This window comes from Arvicola amphibius, chromosome 3 (genome assembly GCF_903992535.2).
Source record: "Arvicola amphibius chromosome 3, mArvAmp1.2, whole genome shotgun sequence".
NCBI lineage: Eukaryota > Metazoa > Chordata > Mammalia > Rodentia > Cricetidae > Arvicola > Arvicola amphibius.
In genome coordinates this window covers 131416120-131421123 of record NC_052049.1, presented here as the reverse complement: position 1 = coordinate 131421123, position 5004 = coordinate 131416120, and the positions used below count along the sequence as shown (strand labels likewise).

General features: G+C 42.5%; 1 non-coding gene across 1 annotated transcript; it reads right to left on the bottom strand.

The window, feature by feature from the left end:
- Positions 1–530: 530 nt before the first annotated feature.
- Positions 531–701, bottom strand: LOC119810961. Its single transcript, XR_005284893.1, has one exon. It is a non-coding gene; the product is annotated as a U1 spliceosomal RNA (small nuclear RNA).
- Positions 702–5004: the final 4303 nt, after the last annotated feature.

The window sequence follows — 5004 nt, the reverse complement described above, 5'->3', positions numbered from 1 at the left end:
TGGCCCTGCTGTCCTGGTTCAAAGGTCAGATGGCTCCTCCTCGATGTTCCTCCATCACTTAGCCTTCTGTTTTGTTTTCATGACTGGGCCCCTCCTAGGATTGTGAGCAATTAAAGATAGAGAGTGAATGTCAAACATATTTCATAAATGAGTGCATAATAAATTATGATCTGTCTGATCGAGGAAGGATAATCACTTGTGATGCTATTATGAGTAACAGAGAGAGTTATTTTTGTCATCTTTAAATTCCATGCCAAGTATCCCAAGAGGGAGGAAGAAGGGCCTCTGTATGACTTGCCCCACCTTAACCAAGGAGCATTTCAGAGTTTTTTTTTTTGTTTGATTGATTTTTGTGTGTGTATGTGTGTTGTGTGTGTGTACATGTGTGTATGGTGTACGTGCACATACATGCATGTATGCATGTGTGGTGTGTGTGTATGTGCACATGCATTCATGTGTGCACAGGTGCATGTAGAATTTGACATCGGGTGTCCTCCTCAATCTCCCTCTTATTTTTATTTTAATTATTATAGGGGAAAATATGAGCATATGAGCATAATACCCCACTTCCACACATTATGAACTTGAGCTTCCTGCATTTGAGGAAATCACAGGAGCCAGAATGTCCCAAGTACAATGGAGAAGCCTCACCTTGAGAAACCACCTTTGTGGTCATAACACCTTCCATGCCTGGTAAGTATCCAAACTTGTTTTTTGAGACAGGCTCTCCTCTCTCTCTCTCTCTCTCTCTCTCTCTCTCTCTCTCTCTCTCTCTCTCTCTCTCTCTCTCTCTCTCTCTCTCAGATGTGTTTGTTTTGTTTTATTTATGTAACTTTTGTTTGCCTGTCTGTATGCGTCCTGCATACGGTATGTGTATGGTGCCTACAGCTGGCAGAAGAGGCAGTCAGAGCCCCTGAGTTATAGATGCATCACATGGGTGCTGAAAACCAAACCTGGATCCTCTGCAACAGTGTTCTTAAATGCTGGAACCATTCTCCACCCCTGGCAACAGTGTCTTTGATTGAACCATGAGCTCACTGGTTAGGGCAGACTAGCTGACCAATGAGTTCCAGGATCCTCCCATCTCTGTCACTCCAAGGCTGGGGTGATAGATACATGCTAGCCACACTCTGTTTTTTTTGTTTGTTTTGCTTTGTTTTTAAACAGAATCTCATCTTGTATCCCTTGATGTTCTGAACTGTCTATGGACACAAACTGACAGAGATCACAGAGATCCCCCTGCCTCAGCCTCCTGAATCCTAGGATTAAAGGCATATGCCTCCATGGGACCATACTTGGCTTTCACCTTTTTTGTGGATGCTGTGTATCCTCATGCTTTCACAACAGGCACCTCACCAACTGAGCCATCTCCCAAACCCCAAGACCTCATATACGCTTTCTCTACAATTTGACCACCTTAGCACAGCCTGCACCAAGATGAGTTTGTCGCTTACTTATGCATTTCAAACCTTAAAGTGGTCATGGCTCCTCAGTATTGCATCATGTTTCCACTATTGCATTTCTTCTTTTATTACTACTGCTGTAGGTTGTGAGTTAGGACCATAAAGTAAAGAAGAAAAAAATCATTTCCGGGCATTTGCAGTTCTGAGAAGCTGGAATGGGGCTCTCAGAAGCTGGCTGGGTACCACAGGGAGGAGGAAATGTCCCTCCACGTTGCCAGTCTTATCAAGGCTCCACAGCTTCTTGCCAAAATTTTAGGAAAATGATGTTCTACTCCCCGGGAGCTATGCCGTATGTGTCTATAGGTGGGAAGTCTTTCAACAGTATTTTCACTATAAATACTTGGCACGTGTTTTCATTGGATTAAGTCTGCCATTTGAGCTCCATATTGTGAAATCCTGACATAGGGCTATTAATCACTGGATGTAGTGAAGGAGCCATGGTCAACATTAGGGAGCCGGTGAAGGTTTATAGCATAAAGAATCCCCTATGAGTTGTGGGATTCACTCCACAAGAACAATTGGCAGCTTTCTGACTGTGAGATTTTTCTTTTTGGAATAATGATAAGTAAGGAAAATGGAAATGGTTTTTGAAACATGGTAGTGAGTGCATTTAATCCCAGCACTAGGAAGACAGAGACAGGAGGATCTCTGTGAGTTTGAGGCTAGCCTGGTTTACATAATGAGTTCCAGGCCAGCTAGGGCTATGTAGTGAGATGCTACATTAAAGGATGTGGTAGTTTGAAAGAAAACAGCCCCTAAAGGGAGTAGCACTATTAGGAAGTTTGGCTTTGTTGGAGTAAGTATGGTCTTGTTGGAGGAGTTTGTCACTGTGGAGGTGAACTTTCAGGTCTTATATATGCTCAAGCCACACCTAGTAAAACAGACCACTTCCTGTTGCTTGCGGATCAAGGTGTAAAACTCTCAGCTCCTTCTCCAGCACCATGTCTGCCTGCGTGCTGCCATGCTTCCTGCCATGATGATGATAAACTAAACCTCTGACGCTGTAAGGCACCCACAATTAAATGCATTCTTTTTTAAGAGTTGCCATGGTCATGGTGTCCTTTCCACAGCAATAAAAATCCTAACAAAGACAGAAGTTGGTATCAGAGACTGGAGTATTGTTGTGATAGGTCTGACCATACTTTCCTTTGAAGGAATATGGATCTTGGGATTGTAGATTAGGAAAGCACTTGAACACTTTAAATCATGCTTAATGAGCCATCCTAGTAGGAGCATGGAAGACAGTGGTGCTGAGTGCGATCTGATGAACTGTGGGGCCTGGTTCAAGAGGTTTCAGAGGAGAGGAGAATTAGTGTGTGGCCTAGAGATCAGTCTTAATGATATTTTGGTAAAGAATGTGACTGCATTTCGTCCTTGTCTGAAGAGTCTACCTGAGAATAAAATGAAGAGCTTTGGATTAATTCCATTGGCAAAGGAAATCTCAAAATAACCTAGTATAGACTCTGTCATGTGGTTATTAGTGTTAACTCTAATGAAAATTTATAATGAAAAGGAGCAAGGTGAGCACGGTAAATTATAAAATGTATAATTTGAGGAGAAAAGGAACACCAGGAAATGGAATGGAACGTAAGCCCTGTGTTGAAGGAGATAAACAGATTAAGAAATGGAATAAAAGGAGTGATGACCTTAGGTTAAGATCCCAACCAGCTAAGGTTCCAACTTGTTGAAAGGAATTTTTAAAAAGCTTAAAACAGGGTGTGGTGTTACATGCTTTTATTCTAGTACTCAGAAGACAGAGACAGGTGGATCTCTGAGTTTGAGGCCAGCCTGGTCTACAGAGCAAGTTCCAGAACAGCCAAACTTAAGCTGTGAAGGAAACCACTGAAAACAGAAAGCTGCTGAAGATGGAATTGAACAAGGGGGCCATGTTCCAGCCCCAGCAAGCAGCAGAACTTGGCAGCTTCGGCCAGGTGGTTCTGACCTTACAGCTAAAAGACAGAATAAATGGGTTATAGAACCTTTCTCTGTGACTAAAGAAAGCCACTGGGACCAGGCATGTGTCAGGGGTGTCCCTGCATGGAGGCCTAGAGAAGCCATTGAGTGAAGCTGTGAAGGTGAGCCTGGATTGCCTTGGAGACCCCAAGGTGTTGGAGATGCCGGAACTGTGGGATACCTGCTTAGGAAAGCTGATAACAGGGAGTGGAACCAGCCCAAGAGAAAGAAGTGTGTTTCAGTCAACAAAACTAAAAGGAATTGGAGATCTGAAGAGCATTTGACATCAGACATGGAGATGCAGAGTTTGGAGCTTGCTCAGATGTTTTTCAGTCTTGCTCTGGTCTCACTATGCTCTCTTCCCTATAGTGTATATCCTGTGTCATTGTATGTTGGGAGTCTGTGATCTGTTTTTTTTTTTTTTTACTTTGATTTTATAGGGGATTACAATTAAGAGATTGCATGGATCTCAGAACAGACTTTGAACTCTGGACTTTTAAACATTGTTGAGACTGTGATAGACTAAGGGGACTCTTGAAATTGAACTGAATGCATTTTTGCATTATGATTTTGCTACAAGTCTTTAGGGGCCGGAGGTGGTTTTTAAAGAAAATGGCCTCTAAAGGGAGGGGCACTATTAGAAGGTGTGGCCTTGATGGAGTAGGTATGACCTTGTTAGAGGAATTGTGTCACTGTGGAGGTGAACTTTAAGGTCTCATGTATGCTCAAGCCACGCCCAGTAAAACAATTCTCTTCCTGTTGCCTGTAGATCAAGATATAAAGCTCTCAGATCCTTCTCCAGCACCACGTCTGCCTGTATGCTGTCATGTCCCACCATGACGATAATGGACTGAACCTCTGAAACTGTAAGCCACCCTATTAAATAATTCCTTTATAAGAGTTGCCATGGTATGATATCTTTTCACAGCAATAGAAACCCTAGCCAAGACAAAGGGGATGGGGGGGGATAGAGCTGGGGAGATGGCTTACAGTCAAGAGCACTTGCTGTTACAGAGGACCTTGGTTCAATTCCCAGAACTCATGTGGTGGCTCATAACAGTCCATAATTCCAGTTCCAGGGAATCCAATACCTTCTTCTTACCTCTGTGGGCACAAGGCACACATGTGGTTCACATACATACTTTCAGGCAAAACATGCAATACACATAAAATAAATAAATATACCCAAAACTTGTAAAGCTAATAAGGAATTTCAACTATTCTTTTAAATATTTACTCTAGGCGATAAGGCTGGGCTCGGTTGGTAGGGTACTTAGCACAAAGCCCTAGGTTCTGGCACTATCCCTACATAAACTGGGCATGCTGGTGACATCTGTAACTTCATTTACCAAATGGTGACCTTTGGGAGGTAGAAGAAGGAAGATCAGAAGTTCAAGGACACTATCAGTTAGGTAGTGAGTATAAGGCCAGCCCAGGCCATACTGAGACCTTATCTCAAAAACAACAAAATAAAATAATAAGAATGGTAAAAGAAATGTAGTTAGGTATATGTTTAGATTCCTTTGAAACAACTGCAGTGATTTCATTCAGACAATTAAATTTGTTTATAAGAATGGCGGGATTGCTG